The following is a 22,996-nucleotide window of genomic DNA, read 5'->3' as shown; positions in this document are numbered from 1 at the left end:
TCCCAGGACAGTTGGCGAGTATGCTCTTCTGGCTTGTAGCATGGATGGGACATTTGGCTGAGACTTTCTCTCTCTCTCTCAATTTCCTGGGTTTCGAAGCCAACAACTCCAGGGCAGGAAGTGCATACATAATATATTACACATGCATAAAGAGAGCATTCCCTAAGACACAAAGTTCAATAGGACTTTAATGGTACCACACCAAGAAAAAATCTCCAAGTAAAAAACAACTTTTATTGTCTATGTTCAGTAAAAATATCCTAAATAAGGCACCAAGTTAAACACATAATACAAAACTGTACACTTTAAATCAAGGTGAGGACAATTATACAACATGTTATATAAATGCCGTCATACATTTTTAAAGATTCCACTCATAGCGTCTTGAATATGTTCTCGACACGTTTCGCAGGGCAGAGTCTGTTTCTTCAGGAAGACAAACTGATGAAGTAGAACTGTCTAAAGACATAAAATATGGGCATTAACTTCTTGCAAAACAATTATGAAGAAAGTATACAGTGCATGTATAAATACAAAATAATATGATTGTCACAGTGGTAACAAAAATGTGAAGGACGACCTGCTGTATAAGGACTGCAAGATGCTGATATAAATATCTAATGCTCAACAAACACTCCTATAGAGTTTGTATGGCATTAGTGTGGGCGTCAGACCGGCATCAATGAGCTTTAGTCTGGGCATTTGACAGGCATTTTACAAGCATTAATGAGGAGTTAAAAATGCTCCCCAAACACCCTATGGGCAGTTTTGAAGCATTTGATGAACGTTAAAACTGCTCCACAAATGCCTATTCCATTACAGTAAATGAACAAATCTTAATGCCCTGCAACCGCCTACCAGAGCATTTACCATAGACTTGAATGGGGGGCGTTGAAAAGGCTTCAAACACCTCCTGACTCGACATGAGGCTTCAATTTTGAAGCAACAGGATGCTAACGCTTAGTGTGAACAGCACTATATATCTATTGTATCTTGTGCATAGGCATTTGGGGGGCTTTTTAAAACTCCTCTCAAACACCTGCTCTTAATGCCAGTGTGAACTCAGCCTAAGGCAAATTCAGGTAAGTACACAGCTTAAAAAAAAAGAAAACATATATGGGCTGGCCCAAGACATTGTGCTGCCTGGGTCCAGGAATGAAATGCTGCCCAGCCCACCTACCCCCCCCCCCCCAAAAAAAATCCCACCCACCAAAAGCCCCCACAACCATTATTTTATATCATGGCAATGAAAATTAAAATGTAATTTATCAGGAAGTAAGATTTAAATGCAACAGTGGTGGGGGAGTTCAATCAAATGCAATGGTGGTTGGGGGGTTTAGACACAGGCAGGGGAGGCGGGGGGGTTTAGGCACAGACAGGGGCAGCGGGGGGGTTTAGACACAGGCAGGGGCAGCGGGGGGGGGGGGGTTTAGACACAGGCAGGGGCAGCGGGGGGGATTTAGACACAGGCAGGGGTAGCGGGGGGGGTTTAGACACAGGCGGGGGGGGGGTTTAGACACAGGCAGGGGGGAGGTTAGACACAGGCAGGTGTGGGGGGGGTGGTTTAGACACAGGCAAGGGTGGCAGAGGGGATAGACACAGGCAGGGGTGGCAGAGGAGATAGACACAGGCAGAGGTGGCAGAGGGGATAGACACAGGCAGAGGTGGCAGAGGGGATAGACACAGGCAGAGGTGGCAGAGGGGATAGACACAGGCAGAGGTGGCAGAGGGGATAGACACAGGCAGAGGTGGCAGAGGGGTTAAGACACAGGCAGGGGTGGCAGAGGGGTTAAGACACAGGCAGGGGTGGCAGTGGGTAAGAATCAGGCAAGCACCCTGACTGCCATTTGGTATCAGGATGAAATCAGAAATCATTATCAGACCCTACGCTGGTGCAGTGGGTTCTGGGTTCCTCCTGGTGTATGACAATGCCCGGCCTCATGTGACAAGAGTATGCAGCCAGTTCCTGGAGGATGAAGGCATTGATACCATTGAATGGCCCCCACAATCGCCTGACCTAAATCCAATAGAACACCTCTGGGACATTATGTTTCGATCCATCCAACACCGCCAGGTTGCACCTCAGTCTGTTCAGGAGCTCAGTGATGCCCTGCTCCAGATCTGGGAGGAAATACCCCAGGACACCCCAAGACACCATCTGTCGTCTCATTAGGAGCATCCCCAATGTTATCAGGCATGCATACAAGCATGTGGGGGCCATACAAAGCAATGTAAGGGGTGTGATGGGAGATCAATTCACTTTGGTGAGATTTCCTGTTGCCTCTCCCAGACAAAATATGAAGGGAACATTTTCTTAGTAGCAAACTTTTAGAAAAAATACCAGATATGGGTTAAGTACCCATTCACATCGTTGTCACTTGTCATACGAATTTGACAGATCCAAAAATCGCATGACAAGTCGCACCTTGTTGACAATGGAACTGATCGAATGGGTGCGTCTTCGACTTTGAGGTGCCTCGCCGATTTGAAATAGAAGTTCCTGCACTATTTTTTGCGATTTCAGTTTTGCACTTGAAGTTGCGATGACCTGCAGCTTTGAAATCTATTTCAAAGTTGGATTCGGTGTGTGAACGGGGCCTTAACCCTTTCCTACTCCATAAAAAAAACCAAAAAACGACCTTTTACTTTTGCAAACACTATGGGTCGATTTACTAAAGGTAAATAGTCTGATCACTGTGTCACTCCTTAGCTTACTGAATGTGGTGAAGCTCTGTTGACCTCCATAATCCAATCATGTGAAAGTATAAATACTGATTTTTCGATCTTCTTTGCACAGATTTTCACCACATTCACTAAGCTAAGGACAATTTCCCCTGTAAAGTCACACACAGTAAATTCAATTTCTGGGGATGTTTTGTACTCGAATGGTGTACTGAACTCCTCCAACATTCCATCCTGCAGGGGAAGAGGTCTGACTGGCAATTTTAGGGGAAAAAAGAGAGAAGACAGGCGCTAATCACTAGAAAGGGTTTCGGCGCTGATTGTGTGTTGAATCGCGGGAGCCACCACTAAAGGCACAATTGCCGCTAGAAATGGCACACTCAGTATACCTGCGTGCCGTTGTCTACAGTGCGTGCGCCATAGACAGCGTGACTGTCTTTTCCACACGGTTTAGGAGATATTTCTTGCACCTACAGGTGAGCCTTAATCTAGGCTTATCTGTAGGTAAAAGTGGTTTGTAAGGGTTTACAACCACTTTCCACCAAATCCCGTACCTGTACATCATTTGGCTTCAAGTGGTTATATTGGGGTGATATGCAACTGCAGACATCACCCCGGTACCGTTTTTTAGAGCCAACCGTCACTTCCTTGTAATAACAACCGATGCGGCTAAGCAGCGGAGAGAACGTTCCCCCCTCCCCCGCCTTCCGCAGCTCGCCCGTCCCACCAGGAGGCCCAAGCGACCAGCCGCCACGTCTGCCGGCAACCCGGACAAAGCTGGAATCGTCTTTGATCGGGTCTCGTATCTAGTAACCTGGAAGTGATGGCATGACATTACTTCCACTTTACTGGAGTCTTAACCACTTGCCGACTGACTCACGCACATATATGTCGGAAAAGTGGCTCGTTACCGCAAAATCCCCTTTAAGAGGCCGCATGCTGCACCACTGGGGACCCGATGCACGTGGCCGGTGGGCACAATCGCTGCCACCCACGCACGATCACAGGCACGAGTGCCAGAACAAGGATTTGTGTGTGTAAACACACAAATCCCCATTTTGTCAGAAGAGAGACAGATCGTCTGTTCCTACTAAGGCGGAACAGCCATATGTCTCCTCCTCTAGTAATTCCCATCCCCCATACAGTTAGAAACCCACACAAAGAACACAATAATCAGTGTTTTTTTATAACATTGATCGCTGTATAAATGCCAATGGTCCCATAAATGTGTCAAAAGTGTCCAATCTGCCCACCGCAATGTCGCAGTCCCATAAAAAATAAAAATAAATAAAAATCGCAGAGCACAGCTATTACTAATAAAAATAAAACATAAAAATAATACAAGCATTTAAAACCACTGTTGTTGACATTTGGAATGCTTTTAAGTGCAAAGGAGGACCCCAGATCCCCCCATAATAATACCTGACACATGCCTATTGGTGTCATAAAGGATGTTTACATTCATTGTGACGGCAACATAAGTGATTTAAAAAAATAATTTAATTAAAGCGACGGTGTCAAAATAAAATAGTATAAATAATTAGAAAAAAAGCGTACGTTGGTCCTGAACACACACAAAACAATCATTCCACACGTGGGGAATCGCTGCGAACGTCAGATCATGGGCAGGAATTCTAGCACTAGACCTCCTCTGTACATCTAAAGTGGTAACCTGTAAAGGCTTTTAAAGCATTGCCTATGAATAGTAAAATTTATGTTGTTTGTCGCCGTTGTGCGGGCGTGTGCAATTTTAAAACGTGACATGTTTGGTATCTATCCAATCAGCGTGACATCATCTTTTATATTTAAAAAAAAATTGGGTTATGTATTGTGTTTTTTCACAATAAAATGTAAAAAGGTGTAGTCTCTAACCCCCCCCCCCCCCCAAAAAAAGCTGCGTTTGAAAAAACGCTGCACAAAAACCATGTGACATAAACAATGGCAAAACCCACCAACCTCACTGTGCAGAGACGGACCCCTCAGAGTCCCACTCTCCTCTATGGGGAGATTGGATGAAAACGGACCACCTCTCCGCCAGATGGATGGTGGTCCTGGATTTGGTGGACAGGATCAGATTGGATATCGGCGGATGTCAGCAGACGTGTGTCCACTAACATCCACCATTCCATAGAGGTGAATGGATGGTCTGATCAGATCCACCTGAATAACAGACAGGCCGACCTGATCGCACAGCCTGTGTGAAAGGGGGCTTAAAGTCACAACAATATCCTCCTTATTGAACAAATTGAATCCATACATATCCCCCATTTAATCACTTCAGTCCCGGAAGGATCTACCCCCTTAATGACCAGCCCACTTTTTGCGATACGGCACTGCGTTATTTTAACTAACAATTGTGCGGTTGTGCGACATTGTACCTAAACAAAATGTATGCCCCTTTTTTCCCCCACACATAGAGCTTTCTTTTGGTGGTATTTGATCACCTCTGCGGTTTTTATTTTTTTCTCTAGAAACAAAAAAAGACCAACAATTTTGAAAAAATATATATTTTTTACTTTCTGCTATAAACATATCTAATCAAAAAAACAACATTCATCAATTTAGGCCAATATGTATCCTGTTACATATTTTTGGTAAAACAATCCCAATTAGTATATATTGATGGTTTGCGCAAAAGTTATCACGTCTACAAACTAGGGGATAGATTTAGGGACTTTTTTCTTTTTTACTAGTAATGGCGGCGATCAGCGATTTTTAGCAGGATTACGACATTGCGCTGGACAAATCTGACACTAAGGCTGCTTTCACACTGGGGCGGTATTCAGTGCTAAAAATAGCGCCTGTGTAATGCCTGAAAAAAACCGGCCCCTTTAACTCCAGTGTGAAAGCCGGAGGGCTTTCACACTGGAGCGATGCGCTGGCAGGACGGTGAAAAAAGTCCTGCTAGCCGCATCTTTGCAGCGGTGAAGGAGCGGTGTATTCACCGCTCCTACCCATTGAAATCAATGGGACACCGCGGCAATACCGCCGGCAAAGCGCCGCTGCAGCGGCGCTTTGCGGGCGGGTTTAACCCCTTTTTGGCCGCTAGCGGGGGTTAAAACCACCCCGCTAGCGCCCGCACACCGCCGCTAAAACGACGGTAAAGCGCCGCTAAAAATAGCGGCACTTTACCGCCGACGCCGCTCCCGCTGCACTGTGAAAGCAGCCTAAGTGACACTTTTTGGGAACCAGCGACACCAATACAGTGATCAGTGCTAAAAAAATGCATTGTCACTGTATAAATGACACTGGCAGGGAAGGGGTTAACATAAGGGGCAATCAAAGGGTTAAATGTGTTCCCTAGTTGTGCTTTCTTACTGTGTGGGCTGACACTAGATATAGAGAGAGATCGGTGTTCCTGATTAGTAGGAATCACACATCTCTCTCTTCTTCTGTGACAAAACGACGGACTGCCTGGTTTACAAACCACCGTTCTGTTGTTCCTCTGAACGATCGCGGACCCGCTGATTAGGTCCTGCTGTGTCCAATCACAGTGGGAGCGGGTTGCACGCACGTGCCCCAGACCAGGAAGTGCAAACAAAGTACAGGTATGTTGTTTTTGTGCAGCCGGGCCGCCCTGCGGCAGTAAATGTGTGGTGGGCCATTAAGTAGTTAATGGTCCTGGGACATTTTTCATGAAATTATTTCTCATTGTGTGTTTCTCTGCCTCCTTACCATCCTCATCCTCCTTGAGCTCCTCAACCTCTCCTTTCCCCCTCACACCCATTTCTTTTAAACAAGCAGTGCATATTATATTAGTTGCAATCATGTGTGAGCAAAAAATAAAAGAAAAGAATTTGGAGGGGGCTGAGAGCCATAGAGGATATTTTTTGAGTTAAGAATACATATTTGAAAAGATGGTTTTAAAATCAGAGTTTAGTGTCGCTTCTAAGTAGGACTGGGGAAAAAATCTATTTAAATCTTGAATCGAGTTGAGAGGTCAAATCGATTCAAAATTTAAAACAAATTGATTGTTTTAGATTTTTTTTTCACCAACCCGCCAGTCCTGAGGTGCTCCGGACAGGAGTTTTTAGGCGAGGCCATGGCTTCAGGCCTAGTCCACAAGGCAGGAAGCCAAGGACTAGGCCGGAGCCTCGGCCTCGCCTAAAAACTCCTGCCCACAGCTCCTCAGGACTGTCCATCAAAAAAAAACAAAAAAACAAACTTGATTTGAATCGTGAATCGAGTTTTTTTTTTTTAAATCGCCCAGCTCTACTTCTAAGCCTCGTACACAATAATCGTTTTTTTTTTGTTCTACGCGGCGGGCTAAACAAAGAAAAAAAGAAAACTGACAATTCAGGGGGAGCCGCTGTACTATCAATGCAATGTTAGTACGGCGATCTCTCCTGCTGTGTGATTCTGTTGTGCCAGGGGAACAGCCCACCCACCAGAACACTCCGGTCAGCACTGAATGGGAGTCGCTCAGCAGACCTCTTTCAGTCATAACCCTTCCAGAGAAGCTGGCTAAAAGAACGGCTTGTCGGATTGGCTGCAGTACACACGGGCCGAACGAGCCCGACATTCACCCGTGTGTACGAGGCCTCAGAGTCCCCTTCCCATCCAAGTATGAAATCATTTGGCTACAACACAAGCAGTAATACAATCATTGCATTTTTTTATTCAAAATTATTATTAATATTAAACATTTGAGAGTCTATTGTTATTCTCTCTATTGTTAATAAGAGAATCCATTTATAGTAGAATAAAATCCACCAGAAAAACTGAATCTGAGCTTTTATACAATCGACCCGTGATAATGCGATTCTATTACCCTACTGTGCAAATGAAGACAATTAGAGAGAATAGAGCATTGTGCAGCACATGTCAGAAGAAACATGCAATAATAATTCTGCCCATACGGCTTCAGTTCACAGATAGGACAATTAGGGCCGTTCACACCACAAAAACACATTCCAGATCTGTTCCGGATGTGTTTCTGCATGTGTGTCTTTAGTGCATTTTTGGATACATTCCTGATGCTTTTTTTTTCTTTTTTTCAGTGTAATGGGATCCGGTGCGTTTTTGATGCACTACAGTGCATTTTTCATGCATTTTACCGCGTTCCAGTACAGGAAAAATGCAATACTTACATTTTTTTTTCTGGAACTGGAGAGCCCCGGAACTGACCGCACTGGTGTGAAATATGCCATAGAAAACCATATAAACTACTTTCCATGCGTTTTTGATGCAGAAAAAAATGCACTGGACTGCATGTGGTGTGAACAACCAGCTATGAGTGACTCCTGTATTGTACAGCCGCTCAATACCTGGGAAGGGAGACAAGCACTATTGCCTGTTGTCAGCTGACATGGCAGAGCAGCTATAGGATCTGGAAGGATCCCGACCATATTGTTGGGATCCACCCAGCTGCCTGAATCTCAATCCACGAGTAAGGCCTGGTTCACACCTGTGCATTTTTTAGTGCGTTTTTAGTTTTGCAGAAACACACTACAGTATGGCTATAGTTCACATCCGTGCGTTTTATGTTACATTTCCTTATTTAGGGCCACATGCAGTCCAGTGCATTTTTTTTCTGGAATCAAAAACGCATGTAAAGTAGGTTATATAGTTTTTAACCCTTTCATGACTAAGTCTATTTTTGGCATCTTGTGTTTACAAGTTAAAATCCATACTTTTTGTTAGAAAATAACTTGGAACCCCCAAACATTATATATATTTTTTTAGCAGAGACTCTAGAGAATAAAACGGCGATTGTTGCAATATTTTATGTCACACGGTTTTTGCGCAGCAGTGTTTTAAACGCAACTTTTTGGCAAAAGGGACACTTTCATGAATTAAAAAAAAAAAACGAAACAGTAAAATTAGCCCAGTTTTTTGCACAATGTGAAAGATAATGTTACGCCGAGTAAATAGACACCAAACATGTCACACTTTATAATCGCATGCACTCGTGGAATGACGATAAACTACGGTACCTAAAAAATCTCAATAGGCGACAATTTAAACATTTTTTTACGGTTACCAGGTTAGAGTTACAGAGGAGATCTAGTGCTAGAATTATTGCTCTCGCTCTGACGATCGCGGCGATACCTCACATGTGTGATTTGAACACCGTTTACATATGTGGGCACGACTTACGTATGCGTATCGCGGGGATGGAGGGCGCTTTAAAAAAATGTTTATTTTTTTATTTATTTTAAAATTAATAAATTGTTTTTTTTAAAAAATAAAAATTTTGATCACTTTTATTGCTGTCACAAGGAATGTAAACATCCCTTGTGACAGTAATAGGTGGTGACAGGTACTCTTTATGGAGGGATGGAGGGTCTAAAAGACCCCCCATCCCTCCTTTACACGTCAATGTATTCAGATCGCCGAAAACGAAGATTCTGAATACTGTATATTTTTTTTTAAAACCGGCGCCATTGGCAGCCGAGTAAACGGGAAGTGACGTCATGATGTCGCTTCCGTGTTTACAATTAGGAGACTGGAATGAAGCCGCTTACTGCTTCATTCCAGTCCCTCCCCAGCCGCTGGAAGCGGCGGATGTGAGATCGGTGCTCCTGATTGAACGGGAGCACCGGTAAGAGCGGCGGGAGGGGGGGGGACGTCCCAATCCTCCGGCATAACAGCCGAGCGGCTTTTAGCCGCATCGTTTGTTATGGTTGGATAGCCGATCGCCCGCTCTGCAAAACGGTACCGGGATGATGCCTGCAGGTGCGGGCATCATCCCGGTATAACCCCCGGAAGCCGAGTACGCACATCTGTGTACGCTCGGCGGGAAGGGGTTAAGAAGAACACGCTGCATTTTTCCTGCACTGGAACACTGTAAAAAGAAACAAAAAAACACTGGAATGCACCTAAATGCACTAAAACACACATATCCGTATTTAGGGCCAGTTCATATCATAGAAACGCAGTTCGGATGCGTTACAGATCCTTTTCGGCATGCGTGTTTTTGATGCAATCCAGGTCATTTTTTCTACCTCTTTTTTCTTAACCTTAAATGTGTGTTTCAGTGCGTTTTTGGTGCATTTAGTTGCATTCCAGTGCGTTTTTGGCATGTTTTACAGTGTTCCAATATAGTCAAGTGCAGGAAAAGTTTTTTCTGGAACTGGAACACTGTAAAATGCACCAAAAACGCACTGAAACACATATGTTCTTATTTAGGGCCAGTTCACACCACATGCAGTCCTGTGCGATTTTTCCTACATCAAAAACGCATGGAAAGTAGGTTATATGGTTTCCTATGGCATAGTTCACACCAGTGCGGTCAGTTTCAGGGCTTTCCAGTTCCAGAAAAAAAAAAGTAGAACACGCTGCATTTTTCCTGCACTGATCTGTATTGGAATGCTGTAAAAAGCATCAAAAACGCACTGGAACACACATGTCCTTATTTAGGGTTAAGAAAAAATGGGAGGGAAATGCACTGGACTGCATTAAAAATGCACCAAAAACGTGCATGCAGAAAAGCATCTGGAACGCATCCGGACTGCGTTTCTATGGTGTGAACTGGCCGTAAGGACCTGTGTGTTCCAGTGCATTTTTGATGCGTTTTACAGTATTGCAGCACAGTCCAATGAAGGAAAAATGCAGCATGTTCTATTTTTTTTCTGGAACGCACTGGAAATGCAAGCACTGGTGTGAACGATGTCATTGAAAAGCATATAACCTACTATCCATGCGTTTTTTAGGCAGAAAAAAATGCACCGGACTGCATGTGGTGTGAACTGGCCCTTTACCATTGGTCATTGGATCCGACTACAACTGAGAGCAGTGAAGAATTGGGGTGAAGGGTGCGATGCCCCCGAGCATCCATTGGGTGAGGAGGGGGCATCCAGGGACAGAACAGACACAGACTGCCGAAGCAGCTCCGTCTGTCTGGAAACTCCCCAGGGGGTGGTAGGTCTGCCCACAGCTCCCCGGGCACCTCGGGCACACACTACTTGTTTGGTATATTGCACTCCGCTTCTCTGCTAAGGCAGGAATACAGAGGGGGGCGGTAATATCACTCCGCCTGACACTGCCGCACTATAGAAGCCGCATCGGCTGATGCGCCGGCTGTTCTCTGTGTGGCCGGCGTTTCCGCTGCCAATAAACAGTCCCACATCTGATAGTCGGCTCGGCAAGCCGAGGTGTCGATCAACCAGTCACTGTGTGGCGATCGACGGGTTGCCAACCCCAGCTATAGAGGGATATGCATTCTTCATATTTCATGTCTGAGGTTTACAAACACTTTTACCCCCCCCCCCATCATTAGTGGTCATGGAAGTGTCATGTGACCATCCCTGTATTAGGGGTCTGGGGCAGTGAAAGTCCCCTCCCCCTCCTATTTCTAGTCATAGCAGCCCCCTCTATGTATATGGGATGGAGGACAGGAAGTGTTACTGAATGATCACCATGGTGACCAGGAAATATAATGCAGATCTGAGGGCTGCTACTCTGCAATATATTACATTTGTTTTATATCATCAGAGGGGGGAGGGGGGTCAGCTTACACATTATAGGGGCCTCAAGTCCGCCCTCCCCTCCCCCACACCCCCTCTCTTCCAGCAATGATGAGGGGGATTAGGAGGCACAGACTGGGGGGGGGCAGATGAGGGGTGATGGGGGGCTCCAGCTATGTCTGCCCCCCCTCCCCCGGATATTATCACCTCTACAGCCGGCTATATACTCCCCATTACACCTCAGAGCTCACCTCACACCACAGAGCGCACACAGTACATTCTGTCAGACCTACCCCCCACCTACTTACCTCCCCCCCACCGCCTTCTCCTACCTACCCCCGGCTCTCCTCCCCTCTGTACTCCTCACCTGTAAAGCTCTGCTCTCCTCACTCACCAAAATTCCCGGATTGGGTGATTTCTTCAGCTTTCCCAGCAAATATAAACTCATAACAATTTCTCATACACAACCATTAGCCAAGATGGCGCCCAACTCCCACTCTCCTCACTGCACAGCCTTCAGCTGATTGGACAGGGACATAGTGGTATGCAAATTAGCTATGGGAAAACGGAGACTGCCACCTAGTGACAATTTTAAAGAATTAAACCCTTAAAAAACCCATTAGAATGTAATGAAATGTGAAATGAATGTAATGATATAAGATGTAGATGTGTACAGTGTTGTATGATGACATATGGGCAACAAATACGATGCTGTGAGGTCACCATAAGATGAATGATAGGCGCTTACTAGAGGGGGATGAGGCTGAGCCTGTCTCAGGTCACTTCTCATTACGAGTTGCTGAGTGCGGTTGCTCTGAGCTGTTGCTCTGCGATCTCACAGCGTTTGACTGCTTTTCCTTGTGACTGACTGCGATTTTATCGATTTTAATTGATAGTTATCGCTATTTCTACCATCTTATTGCTAATTATAATATTATTATTAATATTATAATTTTTTAGCCTTTTTCAGGTATAAAAGGCACCCTTATACCATCGGGATGCGTCGTCCTTCTCGTCCCGGATCCCGGCAGAGGCGTTCTCGTCAGGACGGCGGAGAGTCACCCATCGCCCATCGGACGAGGTCTAGAGCCCGTCGGAGGAGACAGGAGGACCATAGGAGCCGTTCTCCTAGAGACCGCGGCAGAGCTCCTCAACAACCCCCATCACCACCGCCACCCATCCAGCCGGGTGGTGAGGACCAGCTGACATGTTCCATTTGTTTAATAGATTTTCAAAATGGAGAAGACATTACGACTCTGCCCTGCAGTCACCAATTCCACCTGGAATGCATCCAGCGATGGGCGCAGCAGAGCAGGACCTGTCCTCTGTGCCGGGCTGCTGTTCCCCGACTGCCCCGCAGACTGCCCGCTGATGCCCCAATCACCTTGGAAGAAATGCTCAACTACTGGTTTGACATTCGTGTTGATCCCAATGGTGCTCCATATCTGTTTCTAATCCCCATTGTGTGACACATTTTCTTTTTATATACATTACATGAAGTGGTGTAGTACTAGTTCAGGGGTCTCCAAACCTTCTAAGGAAAGGACCAGTTTACTGCGGGAGGAATAGTGCCCCGTTATTGGAGTCTGTGGGAGGAATAGTGCCTAATTATTGGAGTCAGTGGGGGGAATAGTGCCCCATTATTGCAGTCAGTGGGGAAATAGTGTCCAATTATTGGAGTCAGTGGGGAGGAATAGTGCCCCATCATTGGAGTCAGTGGGGGAAATACTGCCCCATTATTGGAGTCAGTGGGAGGAATAGTGCCCCATTATTGGAGTCAGTGGGGGGAGTGGTACCCCATTATTGGAGGCAGTGGCAGGAATAGTGCCCCATCATTGGAGTCAGTGGGGGAAATAGTGCCCAATTATTGGAGTCAGGAGGGGAATAGTGCCCCATTATTGGAGTCAGTGGGAGGAATAGTGCCCCATTATTGGATTCAGTGGGGGAAATATTGTCCAATTATTGGAGTCAGTGGGGGAATAGGGCCCCGTCATTGGAGTCAGTGGGGGGAATAGTGCCCCATTATTTGAGTCAGTGGGGGGAATAGTGCCCCATTATTGGAGTCAGTGGGGGGAATAGGGCCCCATTATTGCAGTCAGTGGGAGGAATAGTGCCCTGTCATTGGAGTCAGTGGGAGAATACTGACCCGTCATTGGAGTCAGTGGGGGAATAGTGCCCTATCATTGGAGTCAGTGGGAGAATAGTGCCCCATTATTGGAGTCAGTGGGGGGAATAGTGCCCCATTATTGGAGTCAGTGGGAGGAATAGTGCCCCATTATTGGAGTCAGTGGGGGGAATAGTGCCCCATCATTGGAGTCAGTGGGGGAATAGTGCTCCATTATTGGAGTCAGTGGGGGAATAGTGCCCCATCATTGGAGTCAGTGGGGGAATAGTGCCCCATTATTGGAGTCAGTGGCAGGAATAGTGCCCCATCATTGGAGTCAGTGGGGGAAATAGTGCCCAATTATTGGAGTCAGTGGGGGAATAGTGCCCCATTATTGGAGTCAGTGGGAGTAATAGTGCCCCATTATTGGAGTCAGTGGGGGAAATAGTGCCCCATTATTGGAGTCAGTGAGGGGAATAGTGCCCCATTATTGGAGTCAGTGGGGGGAGTGGTACCCCATTATTGGAGGCAGTGGCAGGAATAGTGCCCCATCATTGGAGTCAGTGGGGGAAATAGTGCCCAATTATTGGAGTCAGGAGGGGAATAGTGCCCCATTATTGGAGTCAGTGGGAGGAATAGTGCCCCATTATTGGATTCAGTGGGGGAAATAATGTCCAATTATTGGAGTCAGTGGGGGAATAGGGCCCCGTCATTGGAGTCAGTGGGGGGAATAGTGCCCAATTATTTGAGTCAGTGGGGGGAATAGTGCCCCATTATTGGAGTCAGTGGGAGGAATAGTGCCCTGTCATTGGAGTCAGTGGGAGAATACTGCCCCGTCATTGGAGTCAGTGGGGGAATAGTGCCCTATCATTGGAGTCAGTGGGGGAATAGTGCCCCATTATTGGAGTCAGTGGGGGGAATAGTGCCCCATTATTGGAGTCAGTGGGAGGAATAGTGCCCCATTATTGGAGTCAGTGGGGGGAATAGTGCCCCATCATTGGAGTCAGTGGGGGAATAGTGCTCCATTATTGGAGTCAGTGGGGGGAATAGTGCCCCATCATTGGAGTCAGTGGGGAATAGTGCCCCATCATTGGAGTCAGTGGCAGGAATAGTGCCCCATCATTGGAGTCAGTGGGGGAAATAGTGCCCAATTATTGGAGTCAGTGGGGGAATAGTGCCCCATTATTGGAGTCAGTGGGAGTAATAGTGCCCCATTATTGGAGTCAGTGGGGGAAATAGTGCCCCATTATTGGAGTCAGTGAGGGGAATAGTGCCCCATTATTGGAGTCAGTGGGGAATAGTGCCCCATCATTGGAGTCAGTGGGGGAATAGTGCCCCATCATTGGAGTCAGTGGGAGGAATAGTGTCCCATCATTGGTGTCAGTGGGAGGAATAGTGCCCCATGATTGGAGTCAGTGGGGGAATAGTGCCCCATTATTGGAGTCAGTGGGGGGAATAGGGCCCCATTATTGGAGTCAGTGGGAGGAATAGTGCCCTGTCATTGGAGTCAGTGGGAGAATACTGCGCCGTCATTGGAGTCAGTGGGGGAATAGTGCCCCATTATTGGAGTCAGTGGGGGGAATAGTGCCCCATTATTGGAGTCAGTGGGAGGAATAGTGCCCCATTATTGGAGTCAGTGGGGGGAATAGTGCCCCATCATTGGAGTCAGTGGGGGAATAGTGCTCCATTATTGGAGTCAGTGGGGGGAATAGTGCCCCATCATTGGAGTCAGTGGGGGGAATAGTGCCCCATTATTGGAGTCAGTGGCAGGAATAGTGCCCCATCATTGGAGTCAGTGGGGGAAATAGTGCCCAATTATTGGAGTCAGTGGGGGAATAGTGCCCCATTATTGGAGTCAGTGGGAGTAATAGTGCCCCATTATTGGAGTCAGTGGGGGAAATAGTGCCCCATTATTGGAGTCAGTGAGGGGAATAGTGCCCCATTATTGGAGTCAGTGAGGGGAATAGTGCCCCATTATTGGAGTCAGTGGGGAATAGTGCCCCATCATTGGAGTCAGTGGGGGAATAGTGCCCCATCATTGGAGTCAATGGGAGGAATAGTGTCCCATCATTGGTGTCAGTGGGAGGAATAGTGCCCCATGATTGGAGTCAGTGGGGGGAATAGTGCCCCATCACTGGAGTCAGTGGGAGGAATAGTGCCCCATCACTGGAGTCAGTGGGAGGAAGTGATCCATCATTGGAGTCAGTGGGGAATAGTGCCCCATCATTGGTGTCAGTGGGGGGGAATAGTGGCCCATTATTGGAGTCAGTGGTGGGAATATTGCCCCATCATTGGTGTCAGTGGGAGGAATATTGCCCCATCATTGGAGTTGGTGGGAGGAATAATGCTTCAAGGGCAGGATAAAAGCAAGCAAAGGGCCACATCTGGCCCCAGGGCTGCAGTTTGGTGACAACTGTAAGGCCCCTTTTACACGACTGACCCGCTTGGATCCATTTTCAGTCAGATCTGAGCCGGCCACTCATTGACTCATATGGGCAGGCGGATGTCAGTGAAGATGTGTCCGCTGACACCCACCTGCCATCCGACCTGACAAGATCTGCTCAAAACAGACAGATGGCGATATGTTTGCCATCCGTCCAGCGGATCAGATGGGATCGGATGAGAACGGTCACGCAGTCCATTTTCATCCGATGTGCCCATAGAGAACAGCGGGGCTCTGATAGGTCCATCCCTGCACAGGGAGCGGAGACAGACCTGTCATCTGCCGGCTCAGCGAGGATCAACGGAGCGATCCCCCACTGAGCTAGCGGAGCCCATCCATCCGATTCGTCCCGTGTGAAGGGGGCCTAATAGTTAAGGGTTTGAAAAAAATGTATAGAAAATGTATACATGTAAATGTATAAATATTTAACATCTTTCCTCTATACAGCATACTTCTAGCAGTTTTATAGTAATTGATGTTTTGAGAAAAAAAACAAAAAAAACAAAAAAAAATTGTATGAATGTATAAGTATAGTAATAACAGATATTTTCTTTTTAGACTGGGTATTTTTATAAAAAAAAAAAAAAAAATACTAAACATGCCTATACTTACCTGCTCTATGCAATGGTTTTGCACAGAGCAGCCCCTCTGGGTACCCCCCACTGGCACTCCAGGACCCTCCTCTTCATCAGGTGCCCCCACGGAAAGCCGCTTTCCCTGGGGGCACCTGTGCGTGCTCACTCCCGAGACTCGCTGCTGCATCTATTGACACAGAAAGCGGGACTCTGGCCACCGCGCACCCCCATGTCATCGGATTTGATTGACAGCAGCTGTAGCCAATCGCTCCCACTGCTATCAGTCTGTCCAATGAGGAGAGAGACAGCGGTGGAAGCTGGATCGGATGGGCTCAGGTAAGGAAAAGGGGGGTTGGGTGGGCGGCTTCAGCAGAGAAGGTCCTTCTCCTTAGTACATAGAGTGCATTAAGGTGATAAAACTTAGGGCTTTAGAAGCACATTTAGATAGCCATACACTGTAAGATTTGGAGAGGTTGAAGGAAAGAAAACGACTGATTAGGAGAGAGCAGATCGCACACACAGATTATAGGACGAGGCCTACTACAAACATACATCCAACATTAGAAAATCGATGACTAGCATCCAGTAGGGTAGCTTAGTGTAGTTTAGTGTAGGTCCTGCCCTAGAAGAGTCTACCTTGTCGTGGTGGGCAGGCTTGGAATCTATTGGTCAAAAGTATGTTAGCGAATGGGAGAGAGGATCACTAGATCGTCACTTCTGACCAATCGATTTCACCAAAGGACTCTTGGTTTAATCAGAGCACATGAAAAAAGTTCATGAATCAGGTTTACATCCACTTTACGATGAAAGGAGGCTCCAGGCCTCAAGACAACCTTGTCCATACAAGTTTTATACAAGACAATATTGCTAGCACTCACCTCGCAGACATGATGGCAATAAGGAAGGCCACCTTGTGAAAGTTGGCTGGGGATACACTTTAAAGTGGAGCCTACAATCCTAAAATGACCCCCCCTACATGCACTCACAGCCCCCACCCCCCTCTGTATAGTAAAATGCTATTCTTCAGTTAACTTTTTTCATACCACTCTCCTGGGATACCACATCATGTATCCTAGGAGGCTACAGGAGAAGGGATCTGCAGCATCTGATAGGCAGACGTGGCGTGCATCATCTGGAGGGGTGGGGGCGGGGCTTGTGCCTGAACCCAGAAGAGGCAGCCAACTCTCAATGACCAGGATGGCAGCATGGGACCCAGGATGTGACAACTGAGTAGCGGATCGCAGCAAGACAACACTGGATTGTCTGGGCAGAGACAACCCAGCATAAGAGGGACTTAAAACAATGTTATATATATAACCATATTATCTATACCAGCTTTTATCAGCCAGGATGTCCAGGCACCCTGGGGCACCGTGAGGTTTCTTCAGAGGTGCCTTGGCAAAATGCCTGAAAATTGCCCCAAAATTGTATACAAGCCAGCATGTGGATAAAGCTGCCTTTCAGCCACAGGTTTCCATTGTGCACCATTACAACCTTCTTGAGGGCACTTTAGCTGAGTGATGGAGAAAATTTGAGGGAAAAGAGAAACCTTGGAATCCTAGTCAATACCAGTTTATAAAAGATGATTTGCTTTGGAAGAATAAATCCCCCCCTAATGTTGGGGGTCCTACATGTGTGGATGCTGCTGTGTTATGCAAAACTATTAGAATAGTTTTTACCTTTTGAAATGGGGAGCCCCCAGACTGTCCATATTTTTTAAAGGGTGCCTTGACTGATAAAAGTTTGAAAAATAATGATCTATACAATGAAAAGACTGAAAAGATTGTTCAATGTGCCATATATTTAATTGCCATTAACAATCAGGCCGCCTTCACACCTGGCCGACACATTGTTTTGTTTTGGTGCATTTGTTGTGTGACAGCATAGGGCAGCCAGCGCCAAAGTAGCTCCTGTACTTTTTTTTCAGCGGAGAGCCAAGCATATTTTGTCACAAGACTGCTACCCGGGTTTGGGGTGACATTGAGGTTCTGTTCACACAGGAAAGGGGTGTTCTGTGCACATTTCCTGCATGGGAGGGGAACACGTTTCACATGCGGTCTCTTTTTATTTGTTTGATTTTTAGTTGATGATATTGATTAGGAGGTGATCATGGATTTTGTAAAGGGTGCTGCCTTTCAAGACGAATACGAATTGTATAGATTGATGTGTCATTATAAAACTTGACCACTAGATGGAGATGGATTATCCACTCTGAATTAAAGTGATAGTAAAGTCTTTTATGACATTTTTACCTATAGGTAAATTTATAATAAAGCTTACATGTAGGTAATAGGAATATATAATAAATGTGCACTGTTTAGGAGATATTCCAGTGAGCAGCAGCCAGTGACATCACCAGCGCATGTACTTTGAAGAAACTGAACATTGGTGCCATTCCTTCAGAGCTCTGTGTTGAGGCTCCCGCACGAATGCGCTGGACTGACATTTTTGCAGCTACCACATCCAAATTGCAATAGTGTGAACCCAGCCGTAGCCTCCCTGGCGGTATGATTATGTCAGATCTTTGCGTCTCAAAGCAGTACAATTATTTTGCATAGGAATTTGGCGTTTTGTGTTAGAAATAACACACTTAAATCTGTCCAAACAAGAGTCTAGTAGACATCCCGGGTATGATGAAGTTTGAAACACAAACTTATAATATAATAAATATAAATAATTCTAAAAAATAATAATATGATAGTAATAAAATTAATTTCCACATAATTAACTATCACTCAATTTTGCAAGTGTTCTAATTTACTATTGGCGTTTTCTAGCTGGTCTAAAAACACTTTTGACATAAAGGCACACTTTTTGGTTGCTATGGACAATTTCCAGTTTCCAGGCAGTATTTATAATACAAGAAGAATCACTAAAAAAGAGTGTATATCCTCTGATGGGAAATTAAATAGGGTTACTGGCAATAGGTAATAGTACAAGAGTAGAAGAGATTAGAGTCTTTCTACTATTACCTATTGCCAGTAAACTATTTAAAATCCCATCAGAGGATATACACTCTTTTTCAGGGATTCTTTTTCTATTGTACTAGAGATGTGGGTTCACTGACAATCAAGTCTCATACAGGGGCGACACCACTCCTCTGTAGTGATGGCGGAACGGTTCTCTCCCGGCGGTTGTTTCGTGGCGAATTTCGGCTGTTCGCGGTCCGCCCGATCAGCGGACTATTGCCGCCATTCACCGGGCGGGCTTCCGTGTTTACTGTGTAAAAGAACTTTGACCTATGATGACACATCCATCATGGGGTACAGGCAGGCATGTACTGGCCATCGGGACTACCGGGAGTTTCCCTGTGGGCCGATGGCTCAGTGGGCCACTCTGATGTAAGGGGGCTGGTGATGGGACACTCTGATGTAAGGGGGTGCTGATGGGACACTCTGATGTAAGGGGGTGCTGATGGGACACTCTGATGTAAGGGGGTGCTGATGGGACACTCTGATGTAAGGGGGCTGGTGATGGGACACTCTGATGTAAGGGGGCTGGTGATGGGACACTCTGATGTAAGGGGGCTGGTGATGGGACACTCTGATGTAAGGGGACTGGTGATGGGACACTCTGATGTAAGGGGACTGGTGATGGGACACTCTGATGTAAGGGGACTGGTGATGGGACACTCTGATGTAAGGGGGCTAATGATGGGACACTCTGATGTAAGGGGGCTAATGATGGGACACTCTGATGTAAGGGGGCTAATGATGGGACACTCTGATGTAAGGGGGCTAATGATGGGACACTCTGATGTAAGGAGGTGCTGATGGGACACTGATGTAAGGGGACTTGTGATTGGACACTCTGATGTAAGGGGGCTGGTTATGGGACACTCTGATGTAAGCAGGTGCTGATGGCACACTCTGATGTAAGGAGGTGGTGATGGGACACTCTGATGTAAGGGGGCTGGTAATGGGACACTCTGATATAAGGGGGTGCTGATGGGACACTCTGATGTAAGGGGGCTGGTGATGGGACACTCTGATGTAAGGAGGTGCTGATGGGACACTCTGATGTAAGGGGGCTGGTGATGGGACACTCTGATGTAAGGGGGCTGGTGATGGGACACTCTGATGTAAGGGAGTGCTGATGGGACACTCAAACTGTAAGTGGGCCGGTCTGGATGAAGTCCAGGGCCACATTTCTGTCCCAGTCCAGCCCTGGGTACAGGACAGCCAATTGAGACATTACAGCACATGGACACTTGGACATTCCCCCTAACTTATAAATAGACCTGATCCGGCGGCCATTTTACATTCTTTCTTCTGTCACTATAGGGAGAGATTGCTGTGTGGAGCAGGGAGAGATTGCAGTGACCCAAATCGCTAGCTATTTGGTACACAAAAGTTCTTTTCAGGACTGGTATAGGTGTTAGGTGTAGTTCAGGATATAGGTTTGAGGCACTGCTGTGCTACTGATTGTTGCAGCAGCCTGAGTGTCTTTTGTCAGTTTAGAGAAAGGGACAGGACGGTGTGTGCTGCAGGGACAGTCAGTTTAATCATTAGCTGTTACTATCAGGTCCACAAAAGTACTATTCAAGTTATTGTTCCAGCAGCCTCTCTTTTGTCAGTTTATATAGGGACAGGCAGGAAGCTGTGTGTGAGGCAGTGAGGGTCAGTTTAATCAGTAACTGTTACTATATTAGGTCCACAAAGGTTCTTTTCAGGACTGGTATGGTAATAGGCTTGTACACGTATAATATTCTTTCCTCCAAATATAGAAAGAATATTATACTTGACTGCTGCCCTTCTGCTGCAGTCTGCTAATCAGTCACAACCTACTTGTTCCACAAAGGTCCTTATAAGGACTGGTAACTTGGTCTAGGGTGCTAGAGTACATAGGGTTGAGTGAGGTACAGTCTGCTATTCTATAAGGACTGGTATAGGTCCACAATACATAGGGTTGAGGTGCACTACTGCTGACTGCTGCCCTATACTGCAGCAGTCCTTCATCAGTATAGGGACTGACGTACAGTCTGCTAATCAGTCACACACAACCTACTTGTTCCACAAAGGTCCTTATAAGGACTGGTAACTTGGTCTAGGGTGCTACAGTACATAGAGTTGAGTGAGGTACAGTCTGCTATTCCGTAAGGACTGGTATAGGTCCACAATACATAGGGTTGAGGTGCACTACTGCTGACCGCTGCCCTATACTGCAGCAGTCCTTCATCAGTATAGGGACTGAGAGTTTTGTCACAGGGTTATTTAAAAAATGACAGGCAGAGGAAGAGGCAGGCCCTTCCGCAGGGGTAGGGCAGGAGCAACAGGCTTGATCCAAAGTGGGAAGTTGCAGAAGGTGCGTTCAATTCATTTAAAGGACGCACCAGACTTGGTTGAGTGGCTCACTCAGCCTTACTCTTCTGCACCCTCCTCATCCTCTCGATCTGCACCCTCTTCTTCACTCTCTGCTATGTGCACCCCCAAAGACACTACCACCAACAACACCATCACCTCCACATACCTTCCGCTTGAGTCACAGGAATTATTTTCCGATCCATATCAAGACATTTCTGATGCGCAGCCACTCTTGGTATTGGATCAGGAAGAGGAAGTAGCAACAAATGCTACTCAGCAGTCTGACGCCAGTACCCAGATCAGCCCAAGGAGGAGGTTGGTCCCCGGTGTTGCTGCCTACTTCGAGATCTCTACTTATAGCGGTGGGGAAGGTGACGTCGATGATGACATGTCTAGTGATGTCACGTGGGTGCTCACAAGAGAGGAAGAGGAGGGGAGTTCGGAGGGAGATATGGACCAGCAGATAGGGAGGAGAAGCAGGAATAACTTACATTGCACAGGAGGGACAAAGCAGACTGCAAATGTATCAGGAGCGAGTCATCGACCATGTACGGTGTTAGGTGCAATTGTCAACTTAATTGCTTTCTAGTTTATATTGCTGTGCCAAATTTTAGCTCTTTAAAGAATGAGACACAGAAAGACCATGCTCCGTATGCCAGCTTTGAGCTTCAAATGTCCCGTGCTCAGCTTCTTCCTCTTTTTTATTATCTTATATAGGGTGGTTACAAAAGTATAGGTTTTAGCAAAGTTTCCATATAAGGTAACAAGCAGTTAATTTCAACATACATCACGCGATGGTCAGTCGTTTAACAGAAAACCACAAACTACAACCTTGCAACATATTTTGACACGTACACATAGAATGCAGAGAGAGAAATGAAAGAAAATTAAACAAAACTTAAGTAGAACTATAATCCATTAATTTCCAATCTTATCATTTTTCCCCCTTTGACATCATACCCTTCACCATTCTGGGTCCTTGCAAACAAGTGAACAGCCGATACTTCAAAGAGTACTATCCCTGACCGCGGGTTGTCAGAGGAGGATAAGTCTTCTCTATTTACCCTCATCCCTCAAATCCATACCAGCATCTTATAAGCAAAGAGAATAGAAAAGGGGTGATGTCAAAATACCCTTTTTATCATTAGAGTTCCTTAATATCTTTCTCTTTCCATTCTATCTGTTCGTGCCTTAATCTTCCTATATAAGCAACAGTTTATTATGGTAGGCAATACAAAAGCTAAAATTAGAATAAGCATCGGATTGAGCATCCAATTGAAAATACCCGTAGCTGTGGGTGACCATCCACTGAAAACATCGTACCAATGGTGGGTAGTTTCAGCTCTTATCTGTGAGGATAAATGTATTAATTTTCCTTTATCTATAACTGCAGATATTAGATTATTTTGAAGGGTATGTTCCTGTGTCTCTATGTGTTTTCTAAGTATTTCGGACTCTCTTAAAATTTGTTGTAAGGGCTC

General features: G+C 46.0%; 1 long non-coding RNA gene across 1 annotated transcript in view; it reads right to left on the bottom strand.

Moving 5' to 3' along the window:
* Positions 1 to 214: 214 nt before the first annotated feature.
* Positions 215 to 22,996, bottom strand: part of LOC143959448 (uncharacterized) — a 47,330-nt gene continuing 24,548 nt past the window's right edge. The window contains exon 2 of the long non-coding RNA XR_013270234.1: positions 215 to 459. This is a non-coding gene — a long non-coding RNA (uncharacterized LOC143959448). The remainder of the gene's footprint in view (positions 460 to 22,996) is intronic.

This window comes from Lithobates pipiens, unplaced genomic scaffold (assembly GCF_037356315.1).
Source record: "Lithobates pipiens isolate NorthernLeopardFrog02 unplaced genomic scaffold, aLitPip1_a1.2 Scaffold_75, whole genome shotgun sequence".
NCBI lineage: Eukaryota > Metazoa > Chordata > Amphibia > Anura > Ranidae > Lithobates > Lithobates pipiens.
This window is presented reverse-complemented; position numbering and strand designations above follow the sequence as displayed.